Source organism: Ranitomeya imitator, chromosome 6, assembly GCF_032444005.1.
Source record: "Ranitomeya imitator isolate aRanImi1 chromosome 6, aRanImi1.pri, whole genome shotgun sequence".
NCBI lineage: Eukaryota > Metazoa > Chordata > Amphibia > Anura > Dendrobatidae > Ranitomeya > Ranitomeya imitator.
Genome location: NC_091287.1, coordinates 326,404,447 through 326,428,461, shown reverse-complemented (window position 1 = coordinate 326,428,461; position 24,015 = coordinate 326,404,447). Strand labels below are relative to the sequence as shown.

Genomic DNA, 24,015 nt, shown 5'->3' with positions numbered 1-24,015 from the left:
ATTACCACACTCCAGGCAAGCAGAAAGCCGGTGACTTCGGCGATTTACAACAAAATCTGGAAGCGGTATTGTTCTTTTCTGGGAGAGGTTCCTGTGGATACTTCAAAACCAGACATTCCCAGAATCCTCGACTTCCTGCAACTCGGATTTGAGAAGGGCCTCCGGCCTAGTACTTTAAAAGTACAGATTGCAGCGCTTAGTGTCTTTTTTTGATACGTCACTAGCCTCCCATCCTTGGATAGCAAGATTTTCCAGGGCCACACAGAGAGAATGAGACCACTTGTGAGAAAATTAACTCCTCCTTGGGACCTAAACCTGGTCCTTAATACCCTGTTGAAAACCCCGTACTTGTTATCAGAAGATATGAGCATAGCCAATCTCTCCTTTAAAACTGCCTTCCTGATTGCCATCACATCAGCTAAAAGGCTGGGGGAGATGCAGGCTCTTTCCACTCAGAACCCATATCTTCAGATCTTTGACAACAGGATAGTCTTAAGACTTAGGGTACCGTCACACAGTGGCACTTTGATCGCTAGGACGGCACGATCCGTGACGTTCCAGCGATATCGTTACGATCTCGCTGTGTCTGACACGCTACTGCGATCAGGTACCCCGCTGAGAATCGTACGTCGTAGCAGATCGTCTGAAACTTTATTTCGTCGCTGGATCTCCCGCTGACATCGCTGAATCGGCGTGTGTGTGACGCCGATTCAGCGATGTCTTCACTGGTAACCAGGGTAAACATCGGGTTACTAAGCGCAGGGCCGCGCTTAGTAACCCGATGTTTACCCTGGTTACCAGCGTAAACGTAAAAAAAACAAACGCCACATACTTACCTTCAGCTGTCTGTCCCCGGCGCTCTGCTTCTCTGCACTCCTCCTGCATCCTGTGTCAGCGCCGGCCAGCCAGAAAGCACAGCGGTGACGTCACTGCTCTGCTTTACGGCTGACCGGCGCTGACAGTGCAGAGGAAAGCACAGCGCCGGAGGAAAGACACGGAATGTAAGTATGTAGTGGTTTTTTTTTTTTACGTTTACGCTGGTAACCAGGGTAAACATCGGGTTACTAAGCGCGGCCCTGCGCTTAGTAACCCGATGTTTACCCTGGTTACCAGGAGACTTCGGGATCGTTGGTCGCTGGAGAGCTGTCTGTGTGACAGCTCTCCAGCAACCAAACAGCGACGCTGCAGCGATTGACATCGTTGTCGTATCGCTGCAGCGTCGTTTCAGTGTGACGGTACCCTTAACCCAGCTTTCCTCCCAAAGGTAGTGTCCTCAACCAATATAAATCAGGAGATAATCCTTCCTTCATTCTGCCAACACCCTAGAAACACAAAGGAAGGGGTCTACCATAACCTTGACGTTAGGGAGACTGTTCTAAAATACCTGGGGGCGACGGAAAGTTGGAGACAGGACACTAACTTGTTCGTACAGTACGGTGGCCCAAATAGGGGTTGTAAGGCAGCAAAATCAACCATTGCTAGGTGGATCAAAACCATGATAAACCTAGCATATACAGACCAAGGGAAAGATCCCCCTGATACTCTTAGGGCCCATTCAACCCGAGCTATCTCTACATCATGGGCGGAGAAGGGGGAGCCTCAGCTGAGGAAATCTGTAGGGCGGCGACTTGGACCAGTCTTTCTACCTTTGCTAGACACTATAAATTAGATGTCGCATCAGATCAGTTAGCTTTTGGTAGAAAAGTATTACATGCAGTAGTCCCACCCTAGTTAAACATCCTTTGGTATTTCTCCAATAGTGCTGTCAGGTGGTGAACTGGAAAAGGGTAATTAGTTCTTACCGGTAATTGTATTTCCAGGAATCCACCTGACAGCACTACTAGTTCCCTCCCACTGCAAGTTTATACTATTGACTAATGTGATGTAACATTGGTGTTTAACTGTTGTTAAACTCTTTTTGCATCCATCCAGATGTGGTACTAAGGCTATGTTCACACGTTCCTGATTTCCCTCCCTTTATTTCAGGACTAAAAACCGCAGCTCTTGGCAGAAAACGCAGGTCCTTTTTTTGGATGCGTTTTTTTATGCAGTTTTCTATGCAGAGTCTGTGTGTTTTCTATGAAGTTTTTTAGGGTTAAAATGGCTGAAAATACCCTACCCCTAACCCTACCCCTAACCCTATTCTAACCTTAGTGGAAAAAAAAAAATTCTTAATTTTTTTATTGTCCCTACCTATGGGGGTGGCAAAGGGGGGGGGGGGGTCATTTACTATTTTTTTTATTTTGATCACTGAGATAGGTTATATCTCAGTGATCAAAATGCACTTTGGAACGAATCTGCCGGCCGGTAGATTCGGCGGGCGCACTGCGCATGCGCCCGCCATTTTGCAAGATGGCGGCGCCCAGGGAGAAGACGGCCGGACGGACACCGGGAGGCCGGGTAAGTATAAGGGGGGGAGATGAGGGCACGGAGGGGGGCATCGGAGCATGGGGGGGTGGGATTGGGGCACGGGGGGCAGCCACACTGCAGTGGTTCTGCACCACAAACCGCAGTAAAACCCGCAGATATATTTTTCATCTGCGGGTTTTACTGCGGGTTTGACCTCACAATGGAGGTCTATGGGTGCAGAACCGCTGCAGTTCCGCAAAAAGAAGTGACATGGTACTTCTTTTTTACCGCGGCTATTCAGCGCGGCTTTTTTCGCGATTTTCCGCAATGTGGGCACAGCAGTTCCTGTTTTCCATAGGGTACATTGTAATGTACCCTGCATGGAAAACAGCTGCGGACCCGCAGCGGGAAAATCGCGGCGATTCCGCATGAAAAAAAGGATGGTGTGAACATGGCCTTAGAAAATCACTGGTGGGTGGAGTGGGGAGGGTCCTTTTAACTGCTTGTTGTTCCTGTCCCACTGAGGGTAAGAAGGACGTCCTCCAATGGTGCTGTCAGGTGGATTCCTGGAAATACAATTACCGGTAAGAACTAATTACCGTTTTTTACCAATGAAATGTTGTTTTACCCCAAGATTTTAATTTTTCTAAGGGCTGAAAGGAATTTTTTTTTTACAACAAACTGAAGTCCATTTTTCCAGAGCTCACCAATACCCTACATGTATTCGGGAAATATTTTTCAGGCACAGTGCAAAGCTCAGAAGGCAAGGAGCGCCAGATTTTACTGTTATGGCTTTCAGGTGCCATGACCCACTCGGAGAGCCCATGAGGTGGCAGAACAGCAGACCCCCCCCCCATAAGTGACTTCATTGTACAAACTACACCTCTCAATGAATTCATCTAGGGGTGCAGTGATCATATTGGCACCATGGGTGTGTCACAGAATTTTATACCATTGGGCAGTGAAGAAAAAATAGCTACATTTTTACCACCAAAATTTTGTTTGGCAAAAGATTTTAGAGTTTCACACAAGAAGTGGGTACAAATGGCACCAAATTTTTTCCCAGAATTTCTACTGAACGTGGCTATACCCTATGTGTAGCTGTACAGTACTAATTAGCCATACAGAGAGATTTGGGAGTGACTGAGCGCTATTTTCCTCCTGGAGCGCAGATTTTCTTCGAATAGTTTGTGGACTCCATATACAGAGCCCTTAATTGCTAAAAGAGCAGAATCCCCCCTCAAGTGACCCCATTAGGGAAACTATACCCCTTGGGGAATTTATCTACAGTTGTAGTGACGATTTTCACTTCATGGGTATTTTCCAGAAACAACCACAATAACTGTTGGCGAGTGTAAATTTCAAACTGCCATTGTAGTGACCAGTATGTTGCAGTCACCAGTACGTTATGCCCATCCCGTGCTTCTGGAGGCATGCACCCGTAAGTTAGCAGGCTCTCATCGCTTCAGAAATGCCAATCGTGGATGCAATATATGGTTTATGTATACGTTGGGGCTCAGAAGGGATGGGGTATTTGGATTTGAGGCAGAGAATTTGCTGAGTTTCTTTTGGTGGGTGAGGAGCCATTTCGCTTTCCCAGAGCCTTTGTGCTACCAGTAATGTGGAAGCCACCTATATTTCCATTAACAGATGACAGATCTGAGCGGGGACATGCTTTTTTTTGTGGATTGAGTTGAAGCTTTTATTGGGAACATTGTACATAATGTTTGGGATCACATTTATCCGGCACTCTACGCTGAGCACTTACATTGGGGTTTCCATCTAAAACTCCGAGTGACGTGATTCAGATGTAACCCCCGAGGGGATCCATTCACTATAATGAGGCATCTGAGTTACTCTGGACTCAGTCTGGCCTCTGTTCAGCGGTGTCCTTCTTTTCAGAAGTGCCTAAGACTGTGGTCGACGGCACTTTTATGCAATCCTAAAAAGACACCGCCGGATCACAGGTCAGTTGGCGTCCACAGTGCCTCCATCTGCTTCATTAACCCCTTCATGACCCAGCCTATTTTGACCTTAAAGACCTTGCCGTTTTTTGCAATTCTGACCAGTGTCCCTTCATGAGGTAATAACTCAGGAACGCTTCAATGGATCCTAGCGGTTCTGAGATTGTTTTTTCGTGACATATTGGGCTTCATGTTAGTGGTAAATTTAGGTCAATAAATTCTGTGTTTATTTGTGATAAAAACGGAAATTTGGCGAAAATTTTGAAAATTTCGCAATTTTCACATTTTGAATTTTTATTCTGTTAAACCAGAGAGTTATGTGACACAAAATAGTTAATAAATAACATTTCCCACACGTCTACTTTACATCAGCACAATTTTGGAAACAAAATTTTTTTTTGCTAGGAAGTTATAAGGGTTAAAATTTGACCAGCGATTTCTCATTTTTACAACGAAATTTACAAAACCATTTTTTTTAGGGACCACCTCACATTTGAAGTCAGTTTGAGGGGTCTATATGGCTGAAAATACCCAAAAGTGACACCATTCTAAAAACTGCACCCCTCAAGGTGCACAAAACCACATTCAAGAAGTTTATTAACCCTTCAGGTGCTTCACAGCAGCAGAAGCAACATGGAAGGAAAAAATGAACATTTAACTTTTTAGTCACAAAAATGATTTTTCAGCAACAATTTTTTTATTTTCCCAATGGTAAAAGGAGAAACTGAACCACGTAAGTTGTTGTCCAATTTGTCCTGAGTACGCTGATACCTCATATGTGGGGGTAAACCACTGTTTGGGCGCACGGCAGCGCTTGGAAGGGAAGGAGCGCCATTTGACTTTTTGAATGAAAAATTATCTCCATCGTTAGCGGACACCATGTCGCGTTTGGAGAGACCCTGTGTGCTTAAACATTGGAGCTCCCCCACAAGTGACCCCATTTTGGAAACTGGACCCCCCAAGGAACTTATCTAGATGCCTAGTGAGCACTTTAAACCCTCAGGTGCTTCACAAATTGATCCGTAAAAATGAAAAAGTACTTTTTTTTCACAAAAAATTTATTTTCGCCTCAATTTTTTCATTTTCACATGGGCAACAGGATAAAATGGATCCTAAAATTTGTTGAGCAATTTCTCCCGAGTACGCCGATACCTCATATGTGGGGGTAAACCACTGTTTGGGCGCACGGCAGGGCTCGGAAGGGAAGGCGTGCCTTTTAACTTTTTGAATGGAAAATTAGCTCCAATTGTTAGCGGACACCATGTCGCATTTGGAGAGCCCCTGTGTGCCTATGCAATGGAGCTCCCCCACAAGTGACCCCATTTTGGAAACTAGACCCCCCAAGGAACTTACCTAGATGCATACTGAGCACTTTAAACCCCCAGGTGCTTCACAGAAGTTTATAATGCAGAGCCATGAAAATAAAAAATAATTTTTCTTTTCTCAAAAATGATTTTTTAGCCTGGAATTTCCTATTTTGCCAATGGTAATAGGAGAAATTGGGCCACAAATGTTGTTGTCCAGTTTGTCCTGAGTATGCAGATACCCCATATGTGGGGGTAAACCACTGTTTGGGCGCACGGCAGGGCTCAGAAGGGAAGGCACGCCATTTGGCTTTTTAAATGGAAAATTATCTCCAATCATTAGCGGACACCATGTCGCGTTTGGAGAGCCCCTGTGTGCCTAAACATTGGAGATCCCCCACAAATTACCCCATTTTGGAAACTAGACCCCCAAAGGAACTAATCTAGATGTGTAGTGAGCACTTTGAACCCTCAAGTGCTTCACAGAAGTTTATAACGCAGAGCCATGAAAATAAAATAAAAAAATTATTTTCTCAAAAATGAATTTTAGCCCGCAATTTTTTATTTTCCCAAGGGTAACAGGAGAAATTTGACCCCAAAAGTTGTTGTCCAGTTTCTCCTGAGTACGCTGATACCCCATATGTGGGGGTAAACCACTGTTTAGGCACATGCTGGGGCTCGGAAGTGAAGTAGTGACGTTTTGAAATGCAGACTTTGATGGAATGCTCTACGGGCGTCACGTTGCGTTTGCAGAGCCCCTGGTGTGCCTAAACAGTAGAAACCCCCCACAAGTGACCCCATTTTGGAAACTAGACCCCCAAAGGAACTTATCTAGATGTGTGGTGAGCACTTTCAACCCCCAAGTGCTTTACAGAAGTTTATAACGCAGAGCCGTGAAAATAATAAATACGTTTTCTTTCCTCAAAAATAATTTTTTAGCCCAGAATTTTTTATTTTCCCAAGGGTTTCAGGAGAAATTGGACCACAAAAGTTGTTGTCCAGTTTCTCCTGAGTACGCTGATACCCCATGTGTGGGGGTAAACCACTGTTTGGGCACACGTGGGGGCTCAGAAGGGAAGTAGTGACTTTTGAAATGCAGACTTTGATGGAATGGTCTGCGGGCGTCACGTTGCGTTTGCAGAGCCCCTGGTGTGCCTAAACAGTAGAAACCCCCCACAAGTGACCCCATTTTGGAAACTAGACCCCCCAAGGAACTTATCTAGATATGTGGTGAGCACTTTGAACCCCCAAGTGCTTCACAGACGTTTACAACGCAGAGCCGTGAAAATAAAAAATCATTTTTCTTTCCTCAAAAATGATGTTTTAGCAAGCAATTTTTTATTTTCTCAAGGGTAACAGGAGAAATTGGACCCCAGTAATTGTTGCGCAGTTTGTCCTGAGTATGCTGGTACCCCATATGTGGGGGTAAACCACTGTTTGGGCACACGTCGGGGTTCGGAAGTGAGGGAGCACCATTTGAATTTTTGAATACAAGATTGGCTGGAATCAATGGTGGCACCATGTTGCGTTTGGAGACCCCCTGAAGTGCCTAAACAGTGGAAACCCCTCAATTCTACCTCCAACACTAACCCCAACACACCCCTAACCCTAATCCCAACTGTAGCCATAACCCTAATCACAACCCTAACCCCAACACACCCCTAACCACAACCCTAACCCCAACACACCCCTAACCCTAACCACAACCCTAATTCCAACCCAACCCTAAGGCTATGTGCCAACGTTGCGGATTCGTATGAGATTTTTCAGCACCATTTTTGAAAAATCCGCGGGTAAAAGGCACTACGTTTTACCTGCGGATTTTCCGCGGATTTCCAGTGTTTTTTGTGCGGATTTCACCTGCGGATTCCTATTGAGGAACAGGTGTAAAACGCCGCGGAATCCGCACAAAGAATTGGCATGCTGCGGAAAATACAACGCAGCGTTCCCGCGCGGTATTTTCCGCACCGTGGGCACAGCGGATTTGGTTTTCCATATGTTTACATGGTACTGTAAACCTGATGGAACACTGCTGCGGATCCTCAGCCAAATCCGCACCGTGTGCACATAGCCTAATTCTAAAGGTATGTGCACACGCTGCGGAAAACGCTGCGGATCCGCAGCAGTTTCCCATGAGTTTACAGTTCAATGTGAACCTATGGGAACCAAAAATCGCTGTACACATGCTGCGGAAAAACTGCACGGAAACGCAGCGGTTTACATTCCGCAGCATGTCACTACTTTCTGCGGATTCCGCAGCGGTTTTACAACTGCTCCAATAGAAAATCGCAGTTGTAAAACCGCAGTGAAATGCGCAGAAAAACCGCGGTAAATCCACGATAAATCGGCAGCGGTTTAGCACTGTGGATTTTTCAAATCCGCTGCGGAAAAATCCGCATAGGACCAGAATATGTGTGCACATACCGAAACCCTAACCCTAACCCTACCCCTAACCCTACCCATAACCCTAACCCTAGTTCTTACCCCAACCTTAGTGGAAAAAAAAAATTCTTTATTTTTTTTATTGTCCCTATCTATGGGGGTGACAAAGGGGGGGGTCATTTACTATTTTTTTTATTTTGATCACTGAGATAGGTTATATCTCAGTGATCAAAATTCACTCTGGAACGAATCTGCTGGCCGGCAGATTCGGCGGGCGCACTGCACATGCGCCCGCCGTTTTGGAAGATGGCGGCGCCCAGGAAAGAAGACGGACGGACCTCGGGCGGCCAGGTAAGTATAAGGGGGGGGAGATCAGGGCTTGGGGGGGGCGTCGGAGCATGGGGGGTGTGGATCGGAACACGGGAGGGAGGATTGGAGCACGGGGTGAGGGATCGCTGTGCGGGGGGGGGGGTGGATCGGAGCACGGGGGGGGGGTCGCTGTGTGCGGGGGGGGATCGGAGTGCGGGGGGGTTTGATTGGAGCGCGGGGGGTGTGATTGGTGCACGGGGAAGGCGGACAGGAGGACGGGGGAGCGGAGCACAGGACGGAGGGGAGCGGACCACAGATCGGGGGGCTGGGGGGGCGATCGGAGGGGTGGGGTGGGTGCACATAAGTGTTTCCAGCCATGGCCGATGATATTGCAGCATCGGCCATGGCTGGATTGTAATATTTCACCAGTTTTTTAGGTGAAATATTACAAATCGCTCTGATTGGCAGTTTCACTTTCAACAGCCAATCAGAGCGATCGTAGCCACGAGGGGGTGAAGCCACCCCCCCTGGGCTAAACTACCACTCCCCCTGTCCCTGCAGATCGGGTGAAATGGGAGTTAACCCTTTCACCCGATCTGCAGGGACGCGATCTTTCCATGACGCATATGCTGCGTCATGGGTCGGAATGGCACCGACTTTCATGACGCAGCGTATGCGTCAAAGGTCGGGAAGGGGTTAAAGGGAATCTTCCGCCAGAGGTTCTGTCTGAATCACATATTTCAGAGATTTACATGGAAACCCTGGTCCAAGCACTCAGCCCAGGATAAATGTGCACTGAGTAGTGTTGAGCATTCCGATACTGCAAATATCGGGTATCGGCCGATATTCGCTGTATCAGAATTCCGATACTGAGTTCCGATATTTTTACGATATCGGATACCAGAATCGGAAGTTCCCATAGTGCAATGATGCACTATAATGGAGTGTGGGCGGAGACTGCGGGCTATGTGCGGGCTTGCGGGGGCTCTGTGCGGGCTGCCGGGGGTCTGTGCAGGCATCGTCCGATGGGACTACAAGTCCCATCGGATGATGCTTGCAACAGTGACAGTGATTGACATATTAGCTAATGATGGGAGAGTAGTAGTCCCATCATCCGGCTAATGTGTTGAATGTAAAAAAAAAAAAAAATACTACATACATACTACATACATACAATACATTCATACATTACATACAATACATACATACAGACATCCTGCATCAAAAAATGGTGCAGTTTTGATGCAGTTTGTCATGCAACGGATCTGTCGTGTTTTGGCGGACCGACGGCACTAAAAAACATTCAAGTGAGCGTTTTTTTTGTCCGTCGCGTCCGCCATTTTCTACTGCGCATGCGCCGCTGAAACTCCGCCCCCTCCTCCCCGGACTTCAGAATGGGCAGCGGATGCGTTGAAAAACTGCATCCACTGCCCAAGTCGTGCACAAATTTCACAACGTGCGTTGGTACGTCGGCCCGACACATTGCGACGGACTCGTACCGACGCAATTGTGAAAGTAGCCTTAATGAGCATTGAATTTAAAAAAAAAAAAAAAACGGAAAAAAACAGCGTGGGCTCCTGCGCAATTTTCTGTGCCAGAGGGGGAAAGCCGACGGCCAGGGGCCAATATTTGTAGCCTGCTATGAATATCAGCCCGCAGCTTTCTGCGTAGCCTTTACTGGCTATTAAAATAGCGGGACCCCCCCAAAAAATGACGTGAGGTCCCCCTATATTTTATAGCCAGAAAGGCTATGCAGACAGCTGCGGGCTGATATCCATAGCCTAGAGAGGGGCCATGGATATTGCATATCTGTAAGATGCACCATTTCCGGCACTTAGCCCCTCTCTTCCCACTCCCGTGTAGCGGTGGGATATGAGGTAATAAGGGGTTAATGTCACCTTGCTATTGTAAGGTGACATTAAGCCGGGTTAATAACGGAGAGGCGTCAATAAGACGCCTATCCATTATTAATCCAATAGTAATAAAGGGTTAATAAAACACACACACTAGGAAAAAAGTATTTAAATATTCTTCATTCAACCATACTTGCCATACTTCAGCGCCTGCAAAAAACGTAAAATAATAAACCGTATACTACCTGTCCGCCATAGTCCAATTAATAACGAGTGTCCCACGACTATCTCCCCTATAGAACAGTGATATCGGGTGATGTCACTGCTCTATAGGACCCTCAGTGACACACTGACAGGAGACAATGGCTCCTGTAGTGCATGGCTGAGAGGTTACCTTAGGACAAAATCTCACTTTATGGCAATTGCTGCGTGGGAAAATGTCTCATACAGAAATGCCAAAAGTGAGACAAGGGACTTTTTTTTTTTTAAAGCGGCAGAGGAATACAGTGCGGAGGGATACCTTCCTCCCGTCATTGTGTTCCTGGAGCCCCTAGAGAGCGGTCGCAACAGCTGATGCTGCCGTTCTCCACAGGAGATCGTCGTGGGACACTCGTGGATTTCTGCGGATAGGGAGTATATTGGTTGTTTGTTATTTTAATCTTTTTTACAGATGACACTGGCTTCGGGGATCAAAGTGACAAGTAATGGTGAGTATGAAATCTATGTTTAATGTACTGTATGTCTGTATGTATGTATTGTATGTAATGTATGAATGTATTGTATGTAGTATTTTTTTTTTTTTTTTACATTCAACACATTAGCCGGATGGTGGGACTACTACTCTCCCATCATTGGCTAATGTGTCAATCACTGTTGCAGGCATCGTCCGATGGGACTTGTAGTCCCATCGGACCATGCCTGCACAGATCCCCGGCAAGCCCGCACAGAGCGCCGGCAGGCCCGCACAGACCCCGCCTGCACACACAGACACGCACAGTGTCCGCCCACGCACCGCCCACACTCTTCCCCCCCCTCCGGAACAGGATGTAGAAGGACAGAAAGGGCTTATTTACATTCCGACATTTGTGTCCCATTGACTTGCATTGGTATCGGGTATCGGCGATATCCGATATTTTTTGGATATCGGCCGATCCAATCCGATACCGATACTTCTTGATATCGGAAGGTATCGCTCAACACTAGCACTGAGCCTTAGGCTGCCGTCACACTAGCAGTATTTGGTCAGTATTTTACATCAGTATTTGTAAGCCAAAACCAGGAGTGGGTGATAAATGCAAAAGTGGTGCATATGTTTCTATTATACTTTTCCTGTAATTGTTCCACTCCTGGTTTTGGCTTACAAATACTGATGTAAAATACTGACCAAATACTGCTAGTGTGACGGCAGCCTTACTGCGATCTTTGGGAGGCAGAATGAAGAAATAGACAGCATGTGAAGAAATGGTTGTTACGGTTGGCGGATTGCAATAAATAAAGTGCAATCGCATCCCGGGGTCCACCGTGCAGAGGTGTTACCTGCTGTTAGTGTGAACGATGACGGAACAAAACAGCAAGCATTACCTTAAACACACTGTTAGGCTGGTTTCACACTTTGGAGGGCTGCTTAGTTCCTCCATTAAGCCCCACCCACTACGGCACCTCTTCCATTCAGCTCCGCCTACGTAGGCATGCGTCCTGCGTACCTATCTTTAACATTGGGTATGCAGGCCATGTGAATGTATGCGAAGCCTCCGCTTGCGTCGTTTTGACACTGCACCGAATGCAACATGTTGTATTTTGTTGCGGTCGGTGCACCAAGTGGTACTGCACGAAGTGTGCTAAGTGCTAAAACCTGTTCACGTCACAGGGACGTTAGCACATGGATAAGGCTTGCTCTGCAACTAAACTGTGCTAACCGCACACAAGAATGAAGTAGATGCTGAGCCGAAAAAAGAACTCTTATGCCTTCATAGAGAAGTAAAACATAAGGGTTGAGCTTACTCTGTAACTGAACTGTGCTAACTGCACACAAGAACGAAACAGATGCTAAGCCAAGCGGCTAGTTACCCCAGTCCTGAGACTTCTGAACTTTTGCCAGACTGGCACTCTAAGCATGTAGCAGGCTAGAAACTAAGGCGTAGAGCCATGGGTACAAAACCGCATACAGTACAGAGCAAAAGTTTGGACACACCTTCTCATTTAAAGATTTTTCTGTATTTTCATGACTATCAAAATTGTACATTCACACTGAAGGCATCAAAACTATGAATTAACACATGTTAATGTTAGGCAAGAAATCCCACTTATTAAACCTGACAGGGCACACCTGTTAAGTGAAAGCCATTCCCGGTGACTATCTCTTGAAGCTCATCAAGAGAATGCCAAGAGTGTGCAAAGCAGTCATCAAAGCAAAAGGTGGCTACTTTGAAGAACCTAGAATATAAGATATAATTTCAGTTGTTTCACACTTTTTTGTTAAGTATATAATTCCACATGTGTTAATTCATAGTTTTGATGCATTCAGTGTGAATGTACAATTTTCATAGTCATGAAAATACAGAAAAATCTTTAAATGAGGTGTGTCCAAACTTTTGGTCTGTGCTCTAGGTGTGCTACTTGCCTGCCAACGTGTACAGTCTTAGAGCATAGACAGACACACACAAACATTCAGACAGTGGTAAAGTATCCACCCACACACCAAACATAATTGACATGAGTGCGTGCGCCACTGAAAGCCTTAGACACTAGGCTCCACCCCAAATACGCCCAGTCGGCCGAGCCAATCCGGAGCTGCCACCTCACCAGAGCAGCTACAGTCCGACCACCAATAAGAAGACGGACATGCTCAGGTGATCTCTGGACTTTGATTCTGGAGCACAAGGCTGCACCTGTATATCACTGCTTACCATAGACTTGGCTGGAGAGCCAGCAGTAACCAAACGTATACCACGAGCATGAGCAAGACGCTGGGACTGACGTGTGTGCTGAACAGCACCCGCAGTGGCCGAACCTGAATGGGAGTCCACAGTATCGGAAACTGCTTGGGATCCATCCCGCGCAGGGGGAGAATCCCGATGCTTAACATTAGTTTTGTTTATTTTTTACGCCGTTCCTCGTGCGGTATTAGTGATTAGACAACTTTATTCTTCTGGTTTGTGCGATTACAGCAATACCAGATTTAGGACTCTTTCACACGTCTGTGTCTCTGGTATATGTGGTGACAGTTTTTACACGTATTGGAGACACACACTTGGACCCATTCAAGTGAATGGGTCTGTTCACATGTCAGTGTGTGTCCGTGGGCAAAACACGCTGAAACGTCCCCCACACGTGCACATGGATAATACACAGATGTCATCCATGTGACATGCAGCGGCTCTGTGGATGAAGCGTTACAGTAAGCGCTGTTGCCGACGCCGGGTGCTGAACACTGTTCTCATCCTCCCCTACTCTGCCGGCGATCGGCACAAGCAGTGGAGAATGACGGGTTATGTTTAAGTGATAAAAGAGACAGCAGGCGGCTGCTGATGGGACTATTACTCCCATTAGCCTACCCCTGCTGCCGTTAAGTGACAGCAGGAGCAGCTGATAGGGGTATTCATCAGTCGCCGCCTGCGCTATAAATAAAGGAAAAAAACGGCATGGGTTCCCCTGTATTTTCTGTAACCAGCCAGGCAAAACTCACAGCTGGGTGCTGCAATCCTCAGTTGTCAGCTTCAGCAAGGTTGGTTATCAAGAATAGAGGAGTCCCCACACAGTTTTTTTTTTTTGTTTTGTTTTTTTAATTATTGAAATAAATAATTTAAAAAAAAAAACAGCATGGGGATCACTGTTTTTTATGTATACCGTATATACTCGAGTATAAGCCGACCCGAGTATAAGCCAACCCCCCCTAATTTTGCCACAAAAAACTGGGAAAACTTATTGACTCGAGTATAAGCCTAGGGTGGAAAATGGAGCAGCTACCGGTTAATGTCAAAAATAAAAATAGATACCAATAAAAGTAAAATTGAGACATCAGTAGGTTGTGTTTTTGAATATCCTTATTGAATCAGGAGCCCCATATAATGCTCCATACAGTTCATTATTGCCCCATAGATGCTCCATATAAAGCTGTGCCCCATATACAATGCTCTGCACCGTTCATTATTGCCCCATAGCTGTGCCATATAGTGCTTTGCACCGTTCATTATTGCCCCATAGCTGTGCCATATAGTGCTCTGCACCGTTCATTATTGCCCCATAGAAAGCTGTGCCATATAGTACTCTGCACCGTTCATTATTGCCCTATAGCTGTGCCATATAGTGCTCTGCACCGTTCATTATTGCCCCATAGCTGTGCCATATAGTGCTCTGCACCGTTCATTATTGCCCCATAACTGTGCCATATAGTGCTCTGCACTGTTCATTGTTGCCCCATAGCTGTGCCATATATAGCTCTGCACCGTTCATTGTTGCCCCATAGCTGTGCCATATAGTGCTCTGCATCGTTCATTGTTGCCCCATAGCTGTGCCATATAGTGCTCTGCACCGTTCATTATTGCCCCATAGCTGTGCCATATAGTGCTCTGCACCGTTCATTATTGCCCCATAGCTGTGCCATATAGTGCTCTGCACCGTTCATTATTGCCCCATTGATGTACCATAGAAAGCTCTGCCATTGCTGCTGCTGCAATAAAAAAAAAAAGCCATACTCACCTTTCTTGCTTGCAGCTCCCGGCGTCCCATCCCGGCGTCTCTCTGCACTGACTGATCAGGCAGAGGGCGCCGCGCACACTATATGCATCATCGCGCCCTCTGACCTGCACAAACAACAACTGGAACAAATGGGTAGAAAATCTACCAATATTTTATAATCCTGGTGACAATGTGACTGTAGATGAGCAATTAGTCTCGTTCAGAGGTAGGTGTCCGTTCAGGCAGTATATTCCAAGTAAGCCTGCAAAGTACGGCATCAAAATATGGACTCTGTGCGACAGCAAAAGTGCGTACGCTCTAAATGTACAGGTATACATAGGAAAGCAAGCTGGAGAAAGAGCCGAAAAAAATCAAGGCATGCGAGTAGTCTTGGATTTGACCCAGGGACTTGTTTTGGGAGACCCTGGATGACATTTTACAAAAAGCAGGAGATAAGAAAAAAGGGTTCCCTAACCTGGCCACACCTTTTGTTAAGCAGCCCTTTCGGAATAGGAAGTTTTTCCGGAGACGTCCCCCAAGGGATCAGAACAGATGGGATGATGGGAAAAGGAGAGAGAAGGGGGTTCCTCTTTGGTAATTCCCCAAAAGATAAAGACCCCTAAGTGACACCTCCCCCAGGGTGGGAGGGAGATTGTCTCAATACCTTCCGGCCTGGGAAAAAATCTCAACCAGCACATGGATTCTAATCTTGATAAAAATCGGACTTCAAATAAACTTTACTTATCTTCCTCCCCAACACTATGTGGTCACCCCACTAAAATCCTCACCTCAGCAACAATATGCATTGGAACTAGAAATTACAAAGCTCATAAACAAAGACGTCATTCATGAAGTCCCCCTACTGGAAACAGGGACAGGGTTTTATTCCCCACTGTTTCTGGTTCCAAAACAGGATGGATTCTTCCGCACAATAATAAACTTTCGGAAGCTAAACGGTTATGTAAAGAACCAAAGTTTCAAAATGGAATCAACAATAAAATCAACAATCAAAAACCTGTTTCCGAATTGCTTCATGATAGTGTTGGATCTCAGCGACGCGTATTATCACGTCACCATCCACAAGAACTCCCAGAAATACCTCAGACTAGCAGTGGTCATGGGAGGAAAAGTAAGGGAATACCAGTACAAAGCCCTTCCCTTTGGCATTTCAGTGGCACCCCGTATATTTACCAAATTGATAGCGGAAATGATGGCCCATCTAAGAGAAAAAGACATTTTAATAGTACCATATTTGGACGACTTTCTAATTGTCAGCAATTCAGCCCAACACTGTCGCCAACAATGTGACAGAGTAATAAAAACTCTGTTTAACAGAGTTAGGCTGGCTTCTAAATATCCAAAAATCAAAACTAGTACCGACCAGAGTTCAAAAGTTTTTGGGCCTAACTTTGGACTCGATAACACAGGAATGTCGCCTTCCAGACCAGGAAAAACAAAAAATATTAAATCTTGTCTCAAGAGCTTGCTCAAACCCTCATATGACCTTGAGAGGGGCGATGTCACTACTGGGGTCTCTTTCTGCCTGCCTCCCAGCAATACAGTGGGTACAAATTCACACGAGGAACCTCCAGTGGGATATTCTGAGGAATCAGATTACACTAGAGGGACATCTAGAAGGACATATGACTCTAAATTCAGACACTATTCGTTCCCTAGCCTGGTGGTTGGATTCCAACAACCTATCAAAAGGGGTTCCTTGGGTAATAGACATATCTCGGATAGTTACCACGGATGCCAGTCCTACGGGGTGGGGAGCGCACCTGGGCAACAGTATCTCTCAGGGAGTCTGGGCAGGTCAAGAATACGGAGCATCCTCAAACCAAAAAGAACTTTGGGCGGTGCGCTGCGCTCTATCATATTTCCTTCCCAGCCTGCAGGGGCATCATGTCCGGGTTTTTTCGGACAATCAGGTCGTGGTAGCCTACCTGAACCACCAGGGGGGACCAGGTCTCAAGCCCTAATGAAGGCCACTTCCCAAATCTTCACTTTAGCAGAAAACAACTTCCTATCCCTCTCTGCGCTACATATAAAAGGGATGGAGAACCAAAAAGCAGACTTCTTAAGCCATACCTATTTAAAACAGGGGGAATGGACACTGAATCAAAGTGTCTTCAATCAGATCACCAAACTGTGGGGGGTCCCTGTAATAGACCTTTTGCCAGTATAGAGAACAGGAAAGTGAAATAATTCTCCAAAATTTCTACAAAAATAATTCTAATTTCTACAAAAAGGGTTAGATCTGGGCCTCTCGGTAAGCACCTTAAAGGTGCAAATAGCGGCGTTAGGGGCATTATATAATGAGAATATAGCCGCTAATCCATGGGTAACAAGGTTTATTAAAGCTGCTGTAAGATCTAAACCCATAAACATAAAAAGACTACCAACCTGGGACTTAAATTTATTCTTGTCAGCCCTAACAGAACCCCCGTTTGAGCCCATAGATTCGTTACCACTTAAAACCTTATCACTAAAAAACGGGCCTTCTCACAGCTTTAACATCTGCCCGTAGAATAAGTGATCTCGAGGCCCTATCTGCAAATCCTCCCTTCACGCAAAACATGGATAAGGTAATACTAAGAACAGACCCTGCCTATCTACCCAAGGTTGTATCCAATTTCCACAGGTCCCAGGAGATAATCCTTCCTTCCTTCTGCCCAAATCCTAAAAAAAAAGAGGAAAAATTCCACACATTAAATGTAAGAAGGTGTCTAGTACAATACTTAGAATCCACCCAACAGCATAGGAAGGAAGGGTCTCTCTTTATCTGTTTTCAAGGACCCAGAAAAGGACTCAAAGCCTTCAAAAGCACTATAGCTCGCTGGGTAACAGATGCGATAGCCTTGGCGTACTCATCCACTGGAAACACAGTTCCTGAGGGGCTTAAAGCACACTCTACAAGAGCTATGTCGACCTCCTGGGCCTAAAGGTCTGAGGTATCAATAGACAAAATCTGTAAGGCGGCCACCTGGTCTTCACCTTCAACCTTTTTTAGACACGAACGCTTAGACCTAGCCTCTTCATCTGACCTAACCTTCGGAAGAAGGGTCTTGCAGGCCGTGGTCCCTCCCTAAAGCAATAATCTCTGCAATTCTCTCTGGTAGTGCTGTCATGGGCGACTGAGAAAAGCATAGTTACTTACCGATAACGGTATTTCTCAGAGCCCATGACAGCACCTGCTTATTCCCCCCCTTCTTGTCACGTGTGCGGTGAGCACTTTATTATATGAAGTATATATTTTTATTATAGACACTGTGTAATCTTGCTAAGCAATATGTTAAAATTGTATATTTTCCTGTTGTCACTAACCTGGAGGACCTCTGATGCTCTGTAAACCAAACTGATGCAGGAGAGAGGTACCGCCCTTTTATCCTATAGGTTTCCTGTCCCTGAAGGGCAGATCCCCTCTCTCTGTTGGTGCTGTCATGGGCTCTGAGAAACAGTTATCGGTAAGTAACTATGCTTTTCACCTAAGCCATCTTTCTCCTGTAATAAACCAAAAATAAAAAAACATTATCCCTCACCTGTTGGTTGTTCTGTCCCATGCCATAATCCATGTCTGGGGAATGTGACTGCTCCTGGCACCCATTGCCGGTTGTCAGCTGCCAGAATCAGCTGACACTCGGCGATTACACGCGCACCCCCTGTGTGCATGGGTGATCGTAGTGACTTAATATTCCGTCCATGGTCAAATAGGCCCAGGTCATATGTACTGAATATTACGTCTGATGTCAGAAAGGGGTTAAGGAAAAAAAATGTTAGTTTGTGTCACACTTTTTTTTCTTTAAGGCTACTTTCACACTGGCGTTGTTTTGAATACGTCGCAATGCGTCGTTTAGGGGAAAAACGCATCCTGCAAAGTTGTTTGTAGGATGCGTTTTTGCCCCATAGAGTAACATTACCGACGCATTGCGACGTATTGACACACGTCGCAACCGTCGTGCGACGGTTGCGCCGTGTTGTGGCGGACCGCCGGGAGCAAAAAACTTTAAATTTAACGTTTTTTGCTGCCGACGGACCGCTTTTTCCGACCGCGCATGCGCGGCCAGAACTGCGACGGGCCGAATCCGACGCTAGTGTGAAAGAAACCTTAGACATACATCTTGCCTTCTCACACATTTTGTATTGCCACATTCACAAATGTCCCATCTATCAAAATATAAAAACAGCCCGATCGATAAACTCCGTAAATGGAAAAAATTAAAGGATGCCAAAATTACTTTTAATTTGGTCTCCACAACTCCACAAAATATGCTATGACAGGCGGATCAAAAAGTCACATCTATCCCAAAATGGTACTAATAAAAACGTCAACTTGCCCAGCAAAAAGGATAATCCTATTGCATGGTCATTTTTACCACAAAATGAACACCATGAAAACAGTTGCCCAAAAAAAACAATGTCAGAGTTAGGATTTTTTCACAATTCCACCTCAGTTGGAATTTTTTTTTTAATCTTTTCAAGTACTGTTTGTGGTAAATTGAATGGTGTCATTCAAAAGTACAATTTGTCCCGCAAAAAAATAAGCCCTCGTGTTTGGACAGAAAAATAAAAGAATTATGGCTTTGGGAGGAAGGGGAGGAAAAAGTTAAAATTGACTGCAGCGTGAAGGGGTTAATAGGGGAATGTGTCCATAAAAATTGGATGCTATACGGTTGATCCATAAGGGAGCCGTTGTTTTTTTCCACATCCATAAACCTCAATGAGCTAGTTTCATCAGGGATACGTAACAGACTAGTGCACGCTGTATTTTCCACGCAGTCCTAAGGTGGCAGGTTCACATTACATTGCACTTCATGTGGCCTTTGCCCTCTAGTGTCATCTCACTTCTTTATGTGCACCCTCTAGTGTACTTTAAGGAAAACTACAGATTAGAGTGGTCCAATGTGGGTATACAGTTGAATCGGTGAAATATTGTGAGATTTTTTTGGTAATCACTAGTGATGAGCGAGCGTGCTTGGATAAGGTGTTAGCCGGCCATTCTAGTTTGCTAAATAGAGTATCTTCGGCGTACTTGAATACTATGTTCGAGTCGCTGTGGCTGCATGTCTGTTCAACAGCCGCAACATAGGCAGGGACTTCGCAAGCTGATCAGACAATGGCTGAATTAAACCAGTTCATCTTGGTAGCATTTATGGACATTGATGCAGGCTGGAATTTGTGTCAAATCTGAACTTCTGCGGCTCCACTCATCCCTACTCATGATATATCAGATGTCAATCTTGGCACGTAATAAAATAAAAAGGGAGACTACTAACCCACAAACCGTTGCCCCCCATGCTCCGACACAAAGCTGGGGTGCCTCCGCTTCCTCAAGGGGGATTAATACTGCAAACAAAAGCCTTCCTGACATTTCATTTTATTTGAGCATCCTCGGGGGTCTGGCACTGAAAAATGTTTGGGAGTTCCCTGTATGTACTATTTCTCTGAAGCCTATAAAAATCATGCTTTCCTCAGTAATAATTTTCAATGCATTGTAAAGTTTTTCCAGAGCCTATTACATCACCAATTCCACCAATCATACTTTACTTACATACCCTCTCCTATTGGCACAGAGAGAGAACAAAGCGACCTCATCAGCTTCAATAACGTCATTGGCCCCGTCCGTGGATCCGCCTGAATTCTATTTTTCAGGGCTTCTGCAGGAAGGCCCAACGGAGCCACTGGCATGAGGCTCCCAGCCTTAGCTGAGCCTTCAACATCAAAAAGCTGGGTCACATAGTCTGTAATTACACTGTATTCATGGTACATAAGCTTATTCCCCAGCTACGCACACTGAAGCAATCACGTAAGCAATGTATCAGCAACACTCCATAGTAAATCTGCAAATAATCACGGTGAAATCCACAGTGGCAGATCTGCAGCAAATTGTGCAAATCTAGCTCTTGATTTCCCTGTGGGCTTCACATACATTACAAAAAGGAACACTCATTTCTCCTGTTCCTTGCATTGTTTACATGCCTGTCCCGGTATATCCCGGCGCAGTGTGACGATGTTCCGTTCCATGTCACTGCTACAGCATGTGGGTAGAGCGGCCACGTAGTAAGGAACGTCACCACAAGAAGATGGAATGCATGAAAACACTGGCGGGGTGAAGGAATTGGCAGCAGAGGTGACTGGCTTTATTGCAGATTTGAGTTACACAGTAAAATAAATGAAACTCAATGGGATTGTTTCACAAAAACGTGTGTATGGATAAATTGCACAGTATAGGGCGTGTGAGGTCTGAGAAAAAAAAATGGACAGTACACAGACATGTGCAACAAATGTGGGAATGTAACCGAAGCTGAAAGACCTTTTGGGAGTTAACCTTTTCCATATACATTTACATAATGCAAGAAGCAGTCAGGTGCAACTAACAGATCATGTGTGAAGTTGTTAAAGAAAACCTGTCAAGTAAATAATGCTATTAACCTGCAGATATGGGGTTAAACTTCCATTTAATAGCATTCTGGAGTTGCCTGCACTGAGAGCCCCACTGCCAGGAGGAAATTAACTTTATTCCTCCCGGAAGCCTCTGGCTTTCAATCATAAGTGTGGGCAAGTTTTCCTTCAGTTACCACTCAGTGCATTGTTAGCAGCGGCTGTAACCATGTCCCCATGTGCTGAGGCGGCTGTCAGTGCCGTGGTATGGTTGTTGTTGCCACTCACTAAGTACCGAGTCTTGACTAAAGCTGCACCGGCCCACCCCCGGGAGCAATAAAGTTAATTTGCTCCTGGTAGTGGGACTCTCAATGTAAGCGACGGGTCGCTTCAGAAACTTGCATGTTAACACCATATCTGCAGGTTAATAGCGTGTTTTGTTTTTATACATGAATGGTTCCCTTTAAGCTGCATTTACACCGAAAGATAATCGTGATCAAATGTCTCTAAAATAAACACTCGCTTCATAATTATCTTTCAGTATAAACAGGCTGCCAAACACCCTATAAGGCCATGTTCACACGTTCCTGATTTCCCTGCTGTTTTTTCTGCACTAAAAACCGCAGCTCTTGGCAGAAAACGCAGGTGCGTTTTTTGGTGCGTTTTTTGGTGCGTTTTTTGATGCGGTTTTTGATGCGGTTTTTAGTGCAGTTTTTTATGCAGTTTTCTCTGCAGAGTTTGTGTTTTCTAGGAAGTTTTTTTAGGGTTAAAATGGCTGAAAATACCCTAACCCTAGTTCTAACTGTAGTGGGGGGAAACATTTTTTTTTATTTATTTTATTATTGTTACTACCTATGGGGTGATAAAAGGGGGGGGGGGGCATTTACCTTTTTTTTATTTTGATCACTGTGAGGTTATCACAGTGATCAAAATGTGCCTGGAACGAATCTGCCGGCCGGCTGCGCATGCGCCCGCCATTTTGGAAGATGGTGGCGCCCAGGGAGAAGACGGCCGGACGGACATCGGGAGGCCCGGTGAGTATAAGGGGGGAGATTAGGGCACGGGGGGTGGCATCGGAGCATGGGGGGGTGGGATTGGGGCACGGGGGGACAGCCACACTCCGCCCACGCACTTCCTGCTGCAGCGGTTCTGCACCACAAACCGCAGAAAACCCGCAGATATTTTTTTCGTCTGCGGGTTTTACTGCGGGTTTGACCTCACAATGGAGGTCAATGGGTGCAGAACCGCTGCAGTTCCGCAAAAAGAAGTGACATGGTACTTCTTTTTTACCGCAGCTATTCAGCGCGGCTTTTTTCGGGATTTTCCGCAATGTGGGCACAGCAGTTCCTGTTTTCCATAGGGTACATTGTAATGTACCCTGCATGGAAAACAGCTGCGGACCCGCAGCGGCAAAATCGCGGCGGTTCCGCATTAAAAAAAGGATTGTGTGAACATGGCCTAAATGAGCCAAAAGCCCTTTGGCAGAGACAAAAAATTAGGCTTCATCAAGAAAGCCATTGGGCGCCTGTGCAGTAGCATCTATCGGAACTTGATAGATGCTAATGCGCAGGCACTGGTGCCATTTTACTAGATGAAAAAAATAGTCACCAATATGACAGCGCCTATCGGAACGATGCCACTGCTCAGGCGCCATCTTAAGAATGGCAGTGGCGCAGGCACTATTTTGTGTGAAAAAAAAATTCTTAAGCAAAACTATATGTGTAAATAAAACAAAAATATGCATATGAACCCCATATCATGCTACATCGCCGGTGCTTACCTGATAAATGTGATTTTTTTTTTTTTTTTTCCAAACCATATTCTAATCAGTATGTAAATCCTGACATAAGCCATACAGATGAATATCTAAGCAGAGCACCAAATAAACACAAATTAATCGCATTAACTGAAAACTCCAAACACAGATTAAATAACAACCACAAGATGGTTTTTATCACCCCAGGTATCATTTTAATCAGTATAATAGCGTCAACCTGACACTGTGTGTAGGTTACTGTGCACAATCCTGCTGACATGTTCCGTTGAAGTCAGGGAAATTGAGGAGTTTGATGTTTGACTTACTGACTCCCTGATTTTGCTTAATGTCGTATTTTTACTAATATGACTATGTAAGTGTTGTACCAAATTTGCAGTGTTTTATACTCCATACAACCACAGGTATAGGACGTCCTCATATCTATGTGGCCATGTCATCCCCACCACCCATGTTGACAGTATGTGCATCTGTAGGTCTATGGGTGACTTCAGAAACCTGTCATAGTTTAGTTTATCTTTCAATTGGGGTTAGTTATAGATGGCGCCAAATGGTAAGGCTTTGGATCTTCCTGAGTACATATAGGTTAAGTGTCAGGAACCTTTTTTTTTTAAGAAACCAGTAGAAACTGACTTTATAGTGTAGAGTTGTAAAGTGATTATTCATGGTGACAAGCTCACTAACACATTCCAGGGGAGGGAGGAGGGATCAGGCTTTCTACTTAAAGCGTCTTGTCATTTGTTGTCTACTGAAGAATCCTCTGCTGGGAACTGTAATTCACAGGTAAGAGCAGGACGCTGCAAGGTTTATAGATTTATTTATTTTGTATAAAAGACTAACCTGTTTGACATTTCGGAGTATTGCAAAATATTATATTATTTATATAGAATTATAATATTTTAATTTGTCATGAATGAAATAGAGGATTACCATAATGTAACCTATAACAAGTAAGCAAGCCTTGTTATTTTATTTACAAGCGCTCTTGGTTGTATTGGACCAGAGAGCTAAAAGCATGGCAT

General features: G+C 45.2%; 1 protein-coding gene across 2 annotated transcripts in view; it reads left to right on the top strand.

The window, feature by feature from the left end:
* The window catches only part of LOC138642587 (thiopurine S-methyltransferase-like), a 101,347-nt gene that overhangs the window by 5,913 nt on the left and 71,419 nt on the right, over positions 1–24,015 (top strand). The window contains exon 1 of one of the 2 annotated variants that reach the window (XM_069730844.1): positions 23,738–23,776. The exons of the other annotated variant lie outside the window; for it this stretch is intronic. The gene's annotated coding sequence lies outside the window, so the exon portion shown is untranslated. Of the gene's footprint in view, positions 1–23,737; positions 23,777–24,015 lie in introns of those variants that run through there. 2 annotated transcript variants of the gene reach the window in all.